We start from the raw sequence: 19,062 nt of genomic DNA on the forward strand, positions 1-19,062 counted from the left end.
TAGTGGCCATAATAATTCCTTAATACTTTAAACTAAAATTTTAAAAGTTTAAACTTGGAAACAAAGGGTTAAAAAACGGGTATTTAAAAGTCTGGCCAGAGAGGTCGAGATTGCACATCTAGACTCTAGGCCATCTTGACACGCCCCCCCCCCTGCATGAAAGGTTAATAAGGAAGGATCAGTCACTAGGAATTAGTAGAGAGATTGTGACATGGGTTTGGAGGTGGCTGGGAGATAGACAGCAGAGAGTCATGGTGGACAACTGTCTGTCAGGTTGGAAGCCTGTGACAAGCAGGGTGCCTCATGGATCGGTGCTGGGTCCCTTGTTGTTTATCATTTATATTAATGATTTAGAGGAGGGTGTGGTTAACTGGGTAAACAAATATGCGGATGATACAAAAATAGGGAGAGTGGTAGATAGTGAGGTAGATTTTCTTGGATAACAGAAGGATTTGGTTTGTTTGGAAGAGTGGGCTGAAAGATGGCAGATGGAATTCAATGTAGACAAGTGGGAGGTGTTGCATTTCGGTAAAAATAACCAGAATGGGACATATACAGTTAAAGGGAGGGCATTGAGGCACGCAGAGGAGCAGAGGGACCTGGGGGTTATGGTACAGAGTTCACTGAAGTTGGATTCCCATGTAGACAGGGCGGTAAAGAAAGCATATGGTATGCTGGCCTTCATAAAGCTGGGAAGTGATGCTGAGCCTGTTTAAGGCATTGGTGAGGCCTTGTTTTGAGTATTGTGTTCAGTTCTGGTCTCCAAATTATAGAAAGGATATAGACAGGGCGGTAGAGAAAGCATATGGTATGCTGGCCTTCATAAAGCTGGGAAGTGATGCTGAGCCTGTTTAAGGCATTGGTGAGGCCTTGTTTTGAGTATTGTGTTCAGTTCTGGTCTCCAAATTATAGAAAGGATATAGATAAGGTGGAGAGGGTGCAGAGAAGATTTACAAGGATGTTGCCTGGTTTAAAATATCTAGAGTATAGAGAAAGACTGAAGAGGTTAGGACTTTATTCACTGGAGGGCAGACAGTTGAGAGGGGATTTGATAGAGGTGTTTAAAATTATGAAGGGAATAGATAGACTAGATGCAAGTAGACTCTTCCCCCTGAGGGCAGGGGAGGTTGGAACAAGAGGCCATGAGTTAAGGATAAGGGGGGGAAAAACTTTAGAGGATGCTTTTTCACTCAGCGAGTGGTGACAGAATGGAATGATCTTCCAAATGAGATAGTTGTGGCAGGGTCCCTTCTGTCATTTAAGAGAAGGTTGGATGAGTACATGGAGGTGACGGGGTTGGAGGGTTATTTGCAGAGAGTGGGAGGGTTGAGCTAGTGGAGTTGTTCTAGTGAATCGGTGCGGACTCAAAGGGCCGACATGGCCTGTTTCTGCACCGTAAACGGTTATATGGTTATTTGCCATTCTCCAATCCTCCGGTATCTCTTCTGCGGATTCAAAGATCATAGCCACTGCCCCAGCTATCTCTTCCCACAGCAACCCTGGGGTGTGTTGAGCCCAGCCCCGGGGATCTTGATGTTTTTAAGAAGATCCAACTCTTCCAATTCCTTAATCTCCTCATTGTCCAGCACACAGAGGCCTGTTTTGACCTCACGGTGTGGGTGGAAGTCATAAACAGGAAGGGGGCTATCACTGTGCTGGGAGTAGTCTATAGGCTCCCAAATAGCCCTCGAGAGCTAAGGTCCCTAAGGAGCCCAGGAACAGATAAGCGGGATAGGTTTGTCCCACTGGGACAAGGAAAAGATGGTAGGAAAAGGGAACCATGGCTGATGAAACAGGTCAGGTCAAGAGGAAGAAGGAAGCTTACATTAGATATAGAAAGCAGGAAACAGGAAGGGCTCATGAGATGTATATGGTAACCAGGAAAGAGCTTAAGAAAGGAATCAGGAGACCTCAAAGGGGACACGGGAAGACCTTGGTGTGTAGAATTAAGGAGAACCCCAGGGTGTTCTATGCGTATGTGAAGAACAGAAGGATGATGAGAATGAAGAAAGGAGGTCCTACATGAATACTCTGCATCCTCCCTTTCTACAGCTGTGATATTATCCCTGACCAGTAATGCTACTCCCCCACCACCCCCACCCCACACCCTTACCTCCCATCCTATTCCTTTTAAAACACCTAAACCCCGGACCCTGCATCAGCCGATCCTGTCCTTCCTCCAGCCAATTTTCAGTAACGGCCACAACATCGTAGTTCCACGTACTGATCCAGGCTCTAAGTTCATCCCCTTTATTCCTGACGCTCCTAGTGTTGAAATAGACACATTTCAACCCCTCTAACAGGCTACATTTGTTTTGTTCAGATTTCAAATTTCTGATTTATTGTTAAAGTACATATATGACATCAGATCCCTTTTTCCTGTGGGCGAGGCAGAATTACCACTAATTGGTAGTGCAAAAAATAAACTGTTGCCAGCGTAAAACATGTAAACAAATAAAAGAACTGTAAACAAACCGACTGTGCAAAGCAGGGAGAACAAAGAAAATCAATAAAGTGCACAAGTAAGAGTCCTTAAATGAGTCCCTGATTGAGTTTGTCGTTGAGGAGTCTGATGGTGGAGGGGGAGCAGCTGTTCCTGAACCTGTTCCTGTGGCACCGACACCTCTTTCCTGATGGCAGCAGCGAGAACAGAGCGTGTGCTGGGTGGTGTGGATCCTTGATGATTGCTGCTGCTCTCCGACGGAAGTGTGCCTTGTAGATGTACTCAATCGTGGGGAGGTTTTTGCCCTGGGCTATGTCCATTACCTTTTGGAAGGCTTTACAGTTTGGTGTTCCTGAACCAGACCGTGATGCAGCCAGTCAGCACACTTTCCACCACACATCTGTAGAAATTTGCCAGGGTTTCTGGTGTGATACCAAATGTCCGCAAACTCTTGAGAAAACGCTGACGTGTTTTCTTCATGATGCCATTGGTGTGTTGGGTCCAGGAAAGATCCTCCAAGATAGTGACTCCCAAAAACTTAAATTTGCTCACCCTCTCCATCACTGATACCCTCAATGATCACTGGATTGTAAACCTCTGGTTTTCCTTTCCTGAAATCAACGATCAGCTCTTTAGTTTTGATGACTGAGCGCGAGTTGTTGTTGGTGCACCGTTCAGCCACGTTTTCAATCTCCATCCTGTTCGCTGACTCATCCCCTTCCTTTATGCAGCACACGACAGTGGTATCGTTGTACTGACAATAACCACACCAGCAGTGCGAGTATAAGACCGCTTTAATAAACTAATATGTACACTAAGAGGTCTTGTCTCTCTGCAAGACAAACCTGGAAGGCTAGACTGTAGCTCTGGACGGCTTTATAGACAAGGTCACTGGGATGACCCCTGGTGACCAAGTGGTGGAATTACATCTCACCACATTCACCCCCCCCTCTTAAAACATTCACCCCACCCCCGTCCTCCTTCCCTTGTTTGTAAGTTTATAAGTTCAACATTTTTCATGGCTTCCGTTGCCTTCTGGACCTCTTCGGTAGTGGTATAGGGGTGGGGAGTGCAATCTGCCTCTCGGTCTTTCTTTGTGGGAGTGGGAAGTTCTAGATGGCCATGTGGGCTGGGGATCCTCTTGTATGGGATTAGGTCCTGCCATCAAGTCTAGGGTGGTGATATTTTGTGGGGTGTGCGTACCCAGGGTCCTGATTTCCAGGGTGGGTGGTCTAGTCCTCTGGGGGACTCGATGGACGACTGTTCTAGTGACTGCTACTGCGCTCCTTGTTGATCCGTAGACATCTGTGTTTCCTCCGTGTTGTTCACACATCTGGCCGGCGCGAGATCCCTGATGGCCACCGAGTCTTCTCTTCCATCCGGGAATGTGACAAAGGCGTACTGAGGGTTCGCGTGCCTCAACTCCACTTGATCCACCAGCGCATCTGCTTTGTGGGGTCTGCAGTGCTTCCGGAGAAGAACAAGTCCCGGTGTCATCGTCCATTTAGGCAGTACTGAGCCCGTCGTGGCTTTCCTTGTGAAAGAAAAGATACGTTCATGTGGGGTCATGTTAGTGGCAGTACACAACAAAGAACATATAGAGTGTAGAGCTTCTGGCAACACGTCTTGCCATCTAGTAACAGGCAGGTCTTTTGCTTTTAAGGTCAAGAGGACCGTTTTCCAGATAGTGGCATTTTCCCTTTCGACTTGTCCATTCCCCCTAGAATTGTAACTTGTAATGCGGTTGGTAGCAATCCCTCTCTCGTGCAGGTACTGCAGTACTTCTGCGCTCATGAATGCAGCACCCCTGTCTGTGTGTATGTAGTTCGGGTTCCCAAATATGCTGAAGATGGGTTGGAGGCATTTTATAACAGTGGGTGCTGATACATCAGAACACGGGATTGCGGGAGGAGTCACGTGATGGAGTAGTGGCCGGACGGTGAACTCCAGCCCTCTCCAGAAAAGTCGGGAAAAACAAGAGAAAACACAAAGGCACAGAAATACAAGTTACAGAAAAGTGAGTATAAAGGTGGAAAGAAGATGGCGACAAAAAAAGAAAAGTCGAAAGCAACGGTAAGAAGAGAGGAAGAGAAGACAAAGGAGGAAAAAGGTGAAGGCCTTACCTGTCCGAAGAGGCCCGCTGCGGAGAGAGAAACCCGCTCCCTCAGGTCGGTAAATAATGGACTACAAAAATGGCTCGCAGAGCCGAACAAAAGTGCGCAACCGCGCATGCGCGAAACTTCGCGCATGCGCGATGCGAATGAAAAAAAACACACCGACGGGAGGGGGGACCAGCTGGGGAGTCGATCTCCACAGCCGGCAACGACAGCTGCAGAACACCTGCAGCAAGAAGAGACCACAGAAGACAATAGAAACAAGATAGAAGAGGAGGAAAGGGCAACAAAGAAACAACAGATGGTCAACCCAGAGGAAGAAGAAGAGGAAGAGTATGGTGAAATAGAAGAAGAAAAGAGAGGCAAGGTAAAGGATATACTTGCTCTTATTAGAGGATACATGGAATCATTTAAAGAATGGCAAACACAGGAATTTAAGGATTTAAGAAAAAGAATAAACAACACAGAGGAGAAAATAATTAAAATGGAGATGACCTTAACAGAAATGGGAAAAAAAATGGACAAGATGGAAGAGCGGGCAGTAGCAGCAGAAATGGAGGTAGAAGACTTAAAAAAGAAATTGGAGAAATCTAATAAAAAAACTAAAGAGACACAAGAACTACTAGCTCAAAAAATAGATACAATGGAAAACCATAACAGAAGAAATAACATAAAGATAGTGGGCCTTAAGGAAGATGAAGAAGGCAAGAATATGAGGGAGTTTATAAAAGAGTGGATCCCTAAGACCCTAGGATGTCCAGAACTACAGCATGAAATGGAAATAGAAAGGGCACATAGAGTATTGGCCTCTAAACCACAACCACAACAAAAACCAAGATCTATTGTAGTAAAATTCCTAAGATATACTACAAGAGAAAAGGTACTGGAGAAGACAATGGAAAAAGTAAAAGAGGGCAACAAACCACTGGAGTATAAAGGGCAAAAAATCTTCATTTATCCAGATATAAGTTTTGAACTCCTAAAGAAGAGAAAAGAGTTCAATACAGCAAAGGCGATTTTATGGAAGAAAGGGTATAAATTTATACTAAAGCATCCAGCGGTATTGAAAATATTTATTCCAGGACAGCAAAACAGACTATTCTCGGATCCAGAAGAAGCACGAAAATTTGCAGAACAATTACAAAAATAGACTGAGGGAGGAAGACGGGTAATGAGAGTTAAAATGATCACGACTGATATGTATGTGGGTAAAGACAAAAATAGACTGAGGGATGAAGACGGGTAATGAGAGTAAAAATGATCACGATTGATATGTATGCAGGTAAAGAGGTATAAGAGTGAATAGAGACAATGAGCATACATGAATGTATCTGTACTTAGAGGAAAATATAGATAGTATAGATAAGAATTAATAAGGGAAGGTAATGGAATAGAGAGAATAAGGAGGGAATTAAAAGAGGGACCTTTGTGACATATGAAAAGTGAAATCTTTTCTGGGGGAGGCGGGGTGGGGGGAAATAGCGGTCACTGCACAATCAGTTGACGCTTGCGAGTGGATTCGCAAATCCAAATGGAGAGGGGAGATGTGGTTGTCCGACAAGGGATAAAGGACAACTCAGGAGGTGAAGGGGAGATTGGGGATAAATAAGATAGAAATAGGAGAATAAGGAAAATGTTAGATGTTGTAGGAATGTTGTCTTATGAAGAGTTGAAAATAAGAAAACAGAAATGGAAAAGGAGGAAAGGTAATGATGGAAAAACGGAAAGAGAAGATAAACAAAATATAAAAGGGCTACGCTGAACTATATGTCTTTAAATATTAATGGAATACATAACCAAATTAAAAGGAAGAAACTACCAAATTTAAATGAATAAATGTATTCCATTAGAAAAAAATAACATATTGGTTAAGAAATAATATTGAAATATTCGAACAAGTATAGGAGCCTTACATTAAATACAATAGCGAAAACCTACCGGGGACAAACATTACCTAAGTTGATAGAAGGAGAAGGAAAGAAAAGAATGGACTCAGTAGAATTTCTGGTGTAATTTTGTTGAATGACAACATTGTCTGACTGGATTAATGCAACCTAGATTGTATACCTAAAATGGATGAGAGGGGGGGGTGGGGGGGTGGTTTGGGAGGAAAGGGGGGGGGGAGAAAAAGTCACTGTATATGTGTGAAAAGAAATAGTGTATATCATGGCTAATGTGATTTATGGTGTGAAAAATAAAAAAATTTAAAAAAAAAAAAAAAAAAAAAAAAGAACACGGGATTGCGAAGGGGAAATGGGAATATTCATCTATTACATTTAGGAAATAGACATTTCTATTATTGGATGGAAGCAGGCCTTTAAAATCGAGGCTGAGACACTCAAAAGGTTTGGTAGCTTTTATCAGGATGGCTTTGTCTGGCCGGTAAAATTGCGGTTTGCATTCCGCACAGATGGGGCAGCTCTTGTTCACTGACCTCACTTCCTTGACCGAAAATGGGAGGTTTTGGGTTTTAATGAAGTGAAACAGTCGAGTCACCCCCGGGTGGCCCAGCTCATTGTGCAAGCTCTGCAACTGGGACGTGGGGTTAAGGATGGCACAAGTGCCTATGGACAGCACGTCCGGGAGCTCGTTGAGTCTCCCAGGGCGGTATAGAATGTCATAGTTAAATGTAGACAATTCTATCTGCCAGCGCAGGATTTTGTCATTCTTAATTCTCCCCCTGTTCTGGTTATCGAACATAAAAGCCACAGACTGTTGGTCCGTGATGAGGGTGAAGTGTTTGCACACCAGATAATGACGCCAGTGCCTTACTGCTTCCACAATGGCTAGGGCCTCCTTCTCTACTCCTGAGTCTTACTTCTGACCCCTGTAAGGTTCGCAAGAAAAGGGCCACTGATCGTCCGTCTTGGTTTAGGGTGGCTGCCAGAGCCACATCGGATGCATCTGTTTCTACTTGAAACGGGATCAACTCATCTATGGACCACATGGTAGCTTTAGCGATATGGCCCCTAATATCCCTGAATGCTCTGGTGGCTGGTGGGCATAGTGGGAAAATTGAGGCTTTTATAAGTGGGCGGGCCCTTTTGGTGTAGTTGGGGACCCATTGGGCGTAGTAAGCAAACAGTCCCAAACACCTTTTTAGTGCTTTCAGCATATATGGCACTGGGAGGTCTAGGAGAGGGTGCATACGGGCTGGGTCTGGGCTGATTTCCCCATTCCACACAATGTAGCCCAGGATTGGCAACTTCCTGGCTCTAAAGACGCATTTGTCCCTGTTGTATGGTAGGTTCCTTTCCTCGGCTGCCTGGAAGAAGTGTTTTAAATTCGTGTCATGATACTCCTGAGTGTGGCCACAGATTGTCACGTTGTCTAAGTATGCATCTTTCAGTTGGAACTCATCTACTATTTGGTCCATTTCTCTCTGAAACAGGGACACTCCATTGGTGACACCGAAGGGGAGTTGCAGAAATTGATACAGCTAGCCGTCTGCCTCAAATGCCATGTAAATGCGATCGCTGTTTCTAATGGGCAGTTGGTGGTATGCTGCCTTCAGGTCTATCGTGGAGAACACCTTATACTGTGCAATGTTGTTGACCATGTCTGCTATGCGTGGCAAGGGGTAGGCATCTAGTTGTGTAAATTTGTTGTTTGTCTGGCTGTAATCCACTACCATGTGCAGTTTTTCTCCTGACTTGACTACAACCACCTGGGCTCTCCAGGGCTCTTTGATGCCCTCCTGTAGTAGCCTGCGGACCTCTGTCATAATGAAGGCTCTGTCCCTCGGGCTGTACCTCCTGCTCTTTCTGGCTATTGGTATGCATTCTGGGGTATAAAGTCTCTGGCAGACTCCCCTACTTGCTGTGACCTGGTCATGACCCTGTACCAGAGTGGAGTTCACTATGTCCCTCACTGTAATGCCTCTGTAAAATGCTCGTTGCCTCTTGGTAGGACCTGGCATCCTGTATAAGGGAGTAAGGGTGATCTCCCAGCTGCGCTAATAGCAGCATTAATAGCTCTTTATCCAATGCCTCAGCACCCTCCAAGTAATTCAGAAAGCATCTCTGCCAGTGGCCGAAGTTCGTGCCGGCTCCGGGATTTCTGGAGTCGAGCTCCAGCCTGTCTGGTCACAGCACATGGCTAAGCTGCAGTCTCTGGTCCTTTAGGTGTAGCAAGGGTGGACCCTGGGGTACTGGGAGCTGCTGGTAGAGCCTCTGTGGGGGTTGTGTCTGCTGGAGGAGTAACCTGGGTGCTTGGATTGGCTGAGTCTCTGGCTTTGGGACATTTGCAGTGGGCTTGGGGGATCCCAGTGGTAGCGTCAAGTCTCCGTGGTACTGGGGAAACTGCTGCTGGGGGAGTGACGTGGTCAGGAATTCTGCACATACATGGCGATTGGGAGCATGACTTGTGGAGATCCTTCCACCTGCACTTGTAGTGGCCCCTTTCTGATCGGCCCAGGGTTTAGGGTCGGCAGCGCCTGTACTGGCAAACCTATGGGCAGGCAGGGCTTTTGGCCGTTTCTTACGTGCCCTATCGTACTTCTGTGGTCTTGCCTGCATTCCACCACGATTCCAGTACAGCGGTCCCTCACCGTCTCTGTCCTCGAATGCACGTGCGTGCTGGTCGTCCCCGTATTCCATTCCTCAGGAAGAGTCTCCAGGTGTCGGGAAAGCGTGTTGGAGCAGAATCAGCTTCCATCCTAGTAGCTATGATATTAGTTTATTAAATTGTACTGACAATAACCACACCAGCAGTGCGAGTATAAGACTGCTTTAATAAACTAATATGTACACTAAGAGGTTTTGTCTCTCTGCAAGACAAGCCTGGAAGGCTAGACTGGAGCTCTGGACTGCTTTATATACAAGGTCACTGGGATGACCCTTGGTGACCTAGTGGTGGAATTATATTTGTAATTAAATTTGTAGATGGTGTTATTATCGTACTGAGCCACAGAGTCGTGGGTGTAAAGTGAGTAGAGCAGGGGGCTAAGAACATACCCCTGTGGTGCTCCGGTACTCTTGGAGATTGTGGAGAAGTTTTTACCCATCCTCACTGACTGTGGTCTGGGGGTGAGAAAATCCATGATCCAATTACACAGTGGGGCATTAACTCCCAGGTCTTGGAGTTTGCTGATCGGTTTTGAGGGGATGATGGTGTTAAATGCCGAACTGTAGTTGATCAAGAGCACCCTGATGTATGCATCTTTACTGTCCAGGTGTTCCAGGGCTTTGGGTAGAGCCAGTGAGGTGGCATCTGCCGTGGACCTATTTTTACGACAGGCGAACTGGATCAGATCCATCTCACTGCTCAGATAGGAGTTGATTTGTTTCATCACCAGCCTTTCAAAACACTTCATCACTGTTGATGTAAGTGCTATTGGTCAATAGTCATTCAGGCAGGTTACTGCCCTCTTCTTGGGCACCGGTATGATTGGCGCCTGTTTGAAATGGGTACCACACCCTGCTGGAGTCAGATATTGAAGATATCCATGAATACCTTGGTAAGTTGGTCAGCACAGATCTTTAATACTTGACCAGGGAATGCTTTCCTCAGATTCGCTCTCCTGAAGGCAGCATGCACATCATCCTCAGATATAGACAGGATGAGATCGTCAGGGAACATAGGGGTGTGAAGGGGTGTTCCTCCACAATTACTGTCATCAAATCGAGTGGAGAAGGTGTTAAGTTCCTTTGGGAGGGGAGCTTTGCTGCCACTCCTTTACCGGATTTGGTTTTGTAACAGGTTACGTCATTTAGGCCCTGCCACAGCAGTCGGGTGCCCCTTGTTGTTTCCATTTTCATCCGGAATCTCCACTTCACCCAGGAGATAACTTTCCACAGATCATACTTGCTCCTACTGTAGTGGTCTGGATCGCTGGACTTAAATACCTCCAATCTAGCTTTTGGTAGGTTTTGGATTTCCTTGTTCATCCCCTGCCCCTCCTTCCTCACCAACTCAGAACACAAACCAATCATGCTTTTGTCCTTCTACCCTAATCTCTGCACTCAAGTTCTGATGCCCATTGCCCTGCCAAACTAGCTTAAACCCTCCTCAACCCTAGGAAAACCTGCATGCCAAGGTATTGGTCCCTTTCCAGTTCTGGGGCAGCCTGTCCTTTTCGCACAGGTCAGATCTTCCCCAGAAGTGGCCCCAGTGATCCACAAATCCGAACCCCTGCCCCGGCATCAACTCTTCAGCCACACATTCATCTGCCACAACTTCCTGTATTACGAGCTCCCGTTTTAGTAAGGGATAGTATAGACAGGAGGGGCTGAATGGTCACCGTTAACATTTCACACAAGCACAGTCACAGCCTAGTGGCAATTCAATACATTGGAAGAACTGAGGGAAGGTTTGTCACATTCGATACATTTGCAAAGACGTTGTGATGTTGTAAGGGAGACCCATTCTGAAGATGAAAAGAAAACAGCTCTTGTGGTCAGCAATTCTGTGGAATTCAAATCAAAACATGCTCTGTGAATGACTGGGCCTTTTCGGTGGATTAACCTGTGCCAGGAGGGTCTTTCTGGAAAGCAAAGTGTGACTAAGAGTAAAGTTACTTGGAGGGAACGGAGTCAGGGTCTTGGAAGCTTCGTGGAGGCCGCCAGTTTAACAAGAGGACAAGGAGTGTTATGACCACAGCTCCTGTGGATGGACATTTCTTCAAAGGCAACACAAGGAGAATCCATGAGTCTGTAGGAGCCACAACTCCAGTCTTCCCATCAGTTCAGCATTAATTCTGGGCATCAAATGTCAAAATCCTACGTTTCAACACTGAATTTGAAAGACTGAACTTTGAAGTAACTTTCTAGATTTTGGCCTGGACTGTACACACACACTCACTCACCAGACACCTGCACGTAGTTGGGGATAGATTTAATGTTAAGGATAGTTTAAAACTATAGTTTAAGAGTTAGAAATAAAATTAGTGTTTTAAAATTAAACTCTATCTGGTTCATTGTTTATTGGTGCGCATTACACACAGTTTATAACACCTATTCCTGCCCTCTCTAGTGCATGCCACAGGCAGCAATCCTGAGATTACCATCCTTGAGGTCCTGCTTTTTAACCTCTTTCCTAACTCCCCATAATCCCTCTTCAGGACTTCATCCCTGCTCCTAACTACGTCAATGGTCCCCTTGTGGACCACGACATCCAGCTGCTCACCCTCCCCCTCCAGGATGCTGTGATCTCGATCAGAGACATCCCTGGCACCTGGGAGGCAACATACCAACTGGGAGCCCCGATCTCGTCCAGCAAACCTCCTATCTGCTCCGCTAAACAGTGAGTCCCCAACTACAAGAGCCCTACTCTTTCCCCCCCCCCCCCCTTTTCCTTTCTGAGCTAGGGGGCAGCCTCTCTGCCAGAAATGTGACCACACAGTTTATAACTGTTTGCACCAACTCGTAAGCAATGGGTTCAGGATGTATAATGGGTCCCTGGTACGTCGATCCCCTCCCCAACAGTATCCAAAACAATATGCTTGTTGTTGATGGGGATCAGCCACAGGTGTCCTCTACACTGTCGGCCTCTCCCCCTTCCCTCTCCAAACAGTCACCCAGTTACCTGTCTCCTGACTGTAAGGGGTGACTGTCTCCCTGAAGCTCCTCTCTATCACTGCCTCTACCTCCTTAATGATCCTGAGTTCATCCGGCTCCAGTTCCTTAACTCAGTCTCTCAGGAGCTGCAGCTGGGGAATAGAGGATGGTGTGCCCTGAGGAGGATTGAGTTAGCACGCCTTCAGTCAACACGAGACACCCTCTCCTGTGGTGGACGATTGTTTTATACAATGGCTGTGTCTGCTTGCTTTCCATACATATTGCCAGACCCATCTTCAGAAAGACCTTGGCTTTACAGGAGTCGGGCTGGGCCACTGACTTCAATGACCCCTGTGGCCAAGAATTCTTCTTGCATCACGGGAAGGGGAGAATGTAGTCATGAAACTTGTCCCCAACTATCACAGTTAGAAAAAGGTAACGATGGCATCTCGACCACTACAGCAAGAGTGAAAATGGAGGGGAAATCCGTGATGTGCCCACCAAACGCGAAGGCGGTGGGCCTAGTCGTGAGCTGGATCGGTTCGTGGACTCATGGTCTGTCTCTTCAGCAGCTTGGTTGAGACCGTGTTTTACGGAGATGTGGAGTGTGTGAAGGTGCAGCCCCTGCTGGCAGGCTTGGAAGGGGTTTCCCCTCAAGCTCTGGCTGCATTCAGCCCCACGCTCCTGATCTTTGGGCGCCCGGCACGGAGGAGGGAGGGCCGGTCGAGAGTAGGTCTGGTACTGGGCCTGGCCAAGATGGCCATCCGTAGGTCCAGGCAGCAGGCAGTGGAGGGTTCAGGTCGGACTGACTGCCTGCCCCTCTTCTGAGGGCACCTGTGTGTCCCTGGAATCAGAATTACAATTATTGTCAATCTTAAAAGAAAAGAAAGAAAATCCAGAGAATGCCAAGAAAATAAAACATTTATACAATCAAGTCTACTGGAGGTTACCAAGAAGTGAGGTCTTCAGTTAGTCAATTATACGTGCAAACCAAAATTTTGTAAATACGGGCTCCATATTTTCCATAAAACATGATATTTATCTCACAGATTATAAGTAATTTTCTCTAACGGTGTACAGCTGCGAAGTTCTGCATCCCATCGTTCCGTACCCAAATCTATTTCTGACTTCCATGATATCGCTCTACATTTCCTAGAAACTCCTAAAGCAATTCACACAAATTCAATTTAATAAATATTTAATTTTAATTTTGGCCTTAAAGAATTAAATATTACCCAATAAAAATAACAGCGGGTGAGAAAGTAGCCCAGTGGTTCTCAACCTTTCTCTTCCCACTCACATCCCACTTTAAGTAATCCCTCTGCCATCGGTGCTCTGTGATTAGTAAGGGATTGCTTAAGGTGGGGTGTGGGTAAAAAGAAAAAGTTGAAAACCACCGGTATAGCCACTGGCGAGCCTTCTTCGTGATTGTATGGTGGAATGTAGAGCTATAAAAATGTAAGTTCTTGTTGATCTTTTGTTTCACCAGTTTGATGAATTCACATTTATTATGATTTTATCTCCTTTCCTTACAGTTAATACCTGACGCTCTCTTTTTTTGCAGTGTTGAAGATTCATTTGGATCAAATCTCAAAGGTAAGCGTATCCGATGGGTATTTTCCATGTGCTGTAATTGCACAGATGGGCAGGCAATGAGAAATGGTCACATGAACATGTAACGCACATCTCTACATCTTTAGAAGTTGAGGGGAAATTCAGACCGTGTCCTTTTATTGCTTTGTTTGGTTATTCTCTAGGACATTATGTGCAGTTCTGGTCACCGAATTACAGGAAGGACATAAACAGAATAGAGAGAGTGTAGAGGAGATTTGCGAGAATGTTGCCCGAGTTTCAGGGTTTGAGTTACAGGGAAAGGTTAAACAGGCTGGGGCTTTATTCCCTGGAGCGTAGAAGATTGAAGGGTGATTTGATAGAGGGGGCCTGATAGAGTCATTGTGGACAGGCTTTTTCCATTTGGGGAGATTCAAACAAGAGGACAGATTGAGATTGAAGGGAGAAACGTGAGGGGGGAGTTTCTTCACTCAGAGGGTGGTGGGAGTGTGGAATGAGCTTCTGGCCAAAGTGGTAGATGCAGGTTCAATTTTAATATTTAAGGAAAAGCTGGATAAGTATATGGACGAGAAAGGTGTGGATGTTATGGGGTGGGTGTGGGTCAATTGGACAAGGTGATCGGCATGGACTAGAAGGGCTGAACTGGCCTGTTTCTGTGCTGTAATTGTTACATGGTTATATTGAGGATTTCCTTGGATTCAACTCAACAAAGATCAGTAACTTGTGGATCAGATGGAGAGGCAGCGGAGCACCAACTCGTAAGCAATGGGTTCAGGATGTAAAGTCTTGCTTGAGTTTGGACAAAATTGGGTCTAATGTGAACAGGATCAAGGTGTTTAGTGGGAGAGGTTAGATTAGGATGGGGGGCTCTTCTTTTTTGTTTCTTTTTTTTTACAACTAGAAGAGATCGGTCTATTTAGATAATCACAATGTATATCTCAGTATTAGAATATGAGGTGAAATTCTCAAGGATATTTCACTTGTTTTGAGAATTATACAAGGCAATGTAGAATTGATATGAGACTCATATTCTGTGTTGCTTTGTATAAAAGCTGTATAATTAATTAATATCTAAATAATATACACATGTAATATTTCTCTCTATCAAATTAATAAAACATCTTTTATAAAGAAAAGAAAAGGGAAATTCAGATGTTTCTTAGTAATTTTACAGCTGCCCCATTGTCCCATCCCCTTGTCGCTGTTTGTCACTGTGTGGGATGGGATCTACTCTACCCTAGACCACAGAAAACTGCAGAGGGTTGTGGATATGGCTCAGACACTCCCTTCCCCTCCATCAACTCCATCACACACCCCCTCTCCCCTCCATCACACACCCCCCTCCCCTCCATCAACTCCATCACACACCCCCTCCTCTCCATCAACTCCATCACACCCCCCTCCCCTCCATCAACTCCATCGCACACACCCCCTCTCCTCATCGACTCCATCACACAAACCCCCCTCCCCTCCATCAACTCCATCTATACTTCCCATTGCCTTGGAAAAGTAGTCAACATATTGAGAGACCCATCTCACCCCGGCCACGCTCTCTCCATCACCCCCATTCCCGCCCCATGTCAGGAAGAAGATTTACAAGTATGAGATCTTGCACCACCTGATTTGAGTGGAATTTCTTTCCCACTGTTATCAGACTCCTAAATGGACCACAGCATATCTAAATTATATTGCCTTAATTCTGCACCAACTGATCTTTCCCTGTAACTGTGAGTGTTCATCGAGGACCCCTTCCACCCCACACACAGCATCTTTCAGCTGGTCCCGTCGGGGAAGAGATCCAGGAGGATCAGAGCCAGCCCCACCAGGCTGAGGAACAGCTTCTTCTCAGACAGTGAGAACGGTGAACGACTAAAGGAACTGCCCACACTGACCCTCTGAGGCTCTCATATTCATGAAACAATATTTACTTATTTGTTCAGATGAAATACTTGTCCTGCGTGTGTATTGTCTGTCTGTATGTGTGTTGTGTCCAGTGGTGTATCTGTGTGTTTTTGCACTGAGGACCGGAGAACGCTGTTTTGTCAGGTTGTACTTGAGTTTCTGCCCCCAATCCTCCTCTGTTTCCCTCTAACTCTCTACTTTTGTATTGTGTCCAGGCATGAGATTGTCTCGTGGTGTCATTGGAGAGGGTTCAGAGAAGGTTCACAAGAATGATTCCTGGAATGAAGGGATAGGAGGAACATTTCACATCTCTTGTACTGTACCCCTTGGAGTTCAGAAGAATGGGGTGGCAGGGTTCGCGTAGTTGGGGTCACGAGGTTAACATAGCGGTTAGCTCCACACTGTTACAGCACCAGCGACCCAGGTTTGAATCCGGTGCTATCTGTAAGGAGTTTGTACGCTCTCCCCGCATTTTCGTGGATTTTCTCCAGGGGCTTCGGTTTCCTATCACCGTTGAAAATGTACCGGAGTCATAGGTTAATTGTGGTATTTGGGCTGCACGGGGTTGTGAGCTGGATGGACTGTTACCGTGCTGTATAACTAAATTAAAACATTCAATAAAATAAACCTCTGGAAGCATTTTGAATGTTGAACGGCTTGGTCAAGTTCGATGCGGCAAAGTTGCTTCCCATCAAAGAGGAGTCTAGGGCAAGAGGTCACAACTTCAGGGATTGAAGGGAGCCCATTTAAAACAGATGCAGAGAAATTTCTTTTGCCAGAGAAGAGAGAACCTCTGGAATTTTTGACCATAGGCGGCTGTGGAGGCCAAGTTGTTGGGTGCACTTAAGGCAGAGACTGACAGGTGTTTGAATAGTCAGGGTATCAAAAGTTATGGGGAGAAGGCTCATCAAGTCAGGTTTATTGTCATCAACGAAACAGTGTTCTCTGGTCCTCGGTGTAAAAAACATGTAGACACAAAACCAGACCTAACTCACATACAGACAAAACATATACAGGACATGTATTCAAATATACAAATATATATCATTTCAAGAATATGGAAGTCTCAGATGGTTAGTGTGAGCTCATGAAAGGGCAGACTCAGCAGGCCAAATGGCCTACTTCTGCTCCTATATCTTATGGTCTGCCCACAAGCCAACCACTGTCACTGTATTTCGATTCTTGTGTCAATGAGCTGGAACTTGATCTAATTGTCTTTTCTTCGCAGTTCCAGAATAGGACAACCAGGATCCCAGAGAAGGACTGTGCAGTTTCCAGGAGCGAAGGCACAGTGGGTGACGGGGTTGAGAAAGCCACTACGTTGGAGCGCTGGGCGCCTTCGGTCAATGCAGTGCAGGACCCCACGAAGCAGAGAACGCCCCAGAAGCCGCCGAGCTTTGTGCTGAAGAGGTTCGTGGAGCCGGTGAGCAACCTGACGGCGCTGTTCATCTCCAATCGGACTCTGGTGACGGACGCCATTCATGAGCTAAGGAGGAAAACCGTGGCCGACGTCTGCAAGAAGGTCTATGTCAGCAGGCATCGGCATTCCCTGGTCCGACTGGTGTCTCGGGTTTACGTGGAGGAAAGGCACAAGCTGCTGTACTGCGAGGTGCCCAAGGCCGGCTGCTCGAACTGGAAACGCGTCCTCATGGTCCTGAGTGGCTTTGCTTCATCGCCGAACAACATCTCACATGACTTTGCCCACAGCAGCAAGGGACTGCGTCGCCTAAACAGCTACAACCTCAGGGAGATCTACAAACTGTTGATCAGCTTCACCAAGGTCTTGTTCGTCAGGGACCCGATAGAAAGGCTGGTATCCGCTTTCCGCGACAAGTTCGAGCACTTCAACGGATACTACCACCCTGTCTTCGGCAAGGCCATCCTGAAGAAGTACAGGGCCAATGCAAGTGCTGAGGCCCTCAGGACTGGCTCGGGGGTGACCTTCAGTGAATTTGTTCGCTACCTCTTGGACCCAAGCAAGCCCATTGGCATGGACATCCACTGGGAAGACGTTAGTAAGCTCTGCTCTCCTTGTCTCATCAACTACGACTTCATTGGAAAGTATGAGAGCTTAGAGGAAGATGCTAACTACCTTCTCAAACTGACTGGAGCTCCTCATGGACTACATTTCCCAAGATTCAAAGACAGGCATTCCTCGGATGAGAGGACGACCCCGGCCATGGTCAAGCGTTACCTTGACCAAATAACCCCCGCAGAAAGGCAGCAACTTTACAACTTCTACTATCTGGACTACCTCATTTTCAACTACTCCAAGCCATATCTTTAGCGTGGCGTTGGACTGAAGGAGAAATTTATCAACAAAAAAAAATCTTTAATATATTTGGTGGCGTGGAACTTATTTTAATACTTTCCTCAGGTTTTGGAATAACATTCGTGCATTTTGAATGAGTAAATCCTCTCAATCCCTTGGGGCTTCGAATAAGATGTAGAGGAAATGGTGAATACGCTTCGCTGGCTCACGGGTGCTACATTCCACACCCCTGTAGCCCTACAGTGTGCAGGGTAGGATGTGTGAATAATCTGCTCATTTCCTTCCTTGAAGTTCAGTTCCTGCATAGTTTGGGGGGTGAGGGGGGGGGGGCATTTGATCCAAACAGACAGAATGTTGGTCTGCTGTGGAGAGCTCGAGGGCCAACATTGGTGCCCCAGTTAGTAAGGCCAGATCAGAGATGGCACTGGTCTTAGAACATAGTAAGCTTACAGCACCTTCGGCCAAACATGTCCCTACCTTAGCTATTACTTGGCTTTCCCATAGTCCTCTATTTTTCTAAGCTCCATGTACCTATCCAAAAGTCCCTTAAAGGACCCCGTTGTATCTGCCTCCGTTGCCAAAAGCCCAGTCCACGCACCCACCACTCTCTGCGTAAAATAAACTTAGCCCCGACATCTCCTCTGTACCTACTCTCAGGCCCCTTAAACCCGTGTCCTCTTGAGGCAACCACTTCAGCCCTGGGGGGAAAAAAACCCTCTGGCTGTCCACACAATCAATGCCTCTCATCATTTGAAATACCTCTGTCTGGTCACCTCTCATCCTCTGTCTCTCCAAGGAGAAAAGGCCGAGTTCCCTCAGCCTATTTTCATCCGTGGATGTGGGGAGACCAGCAGATTCAGAAAAAAGAATGTACAGGAAATAGAGAGGAATGGGAATCAAGGCTTATTACAACTAGTGAAGGCTTTCAGTTGAAGAGGGGGTGGCAGGGCTTCGTTAGTAAAGGTAAAGGTTCCATTATTGTCACTGATACTACATTTACAATGTAACATACATGAAATTCTTTAACTTCGTCTACTGTAAGGCAGGCACTTTGTCCAGCGCCCCTCGCAGAAACCTACAGCGCCTGGTGTTCCTGGACGGTCTCCCCTCCAAGTCCTGACAAGGCCTGAGCCTGCTTAGCTTCCGAGGTCAGACAATCTCAGGCTATTAGGCGCTGTTTTCAGGTAATTCAGAGCGGTTTTAGTCTGTACAGTTTAGTATGTATGAAGTGTAGTGTGTACAGTCCCTCTAATACCTGTGAGC

Source organism: Narcine bancroftii, chromosome 2 (genome assembly GCF_036971445.1).
Source record: "Narcine bancroftii isolate sNarBan1 chromosome 2, sNarBan1.hap1, whole genome shotgun sequence".
NCBI classification, from domain to species: domain Eukaryota; kingdom Metazoa; phylum Chordata; class Chondrichthyes; order Torpediniformes; family Narcinidae; genus Narcine; species Narcine bancroftii.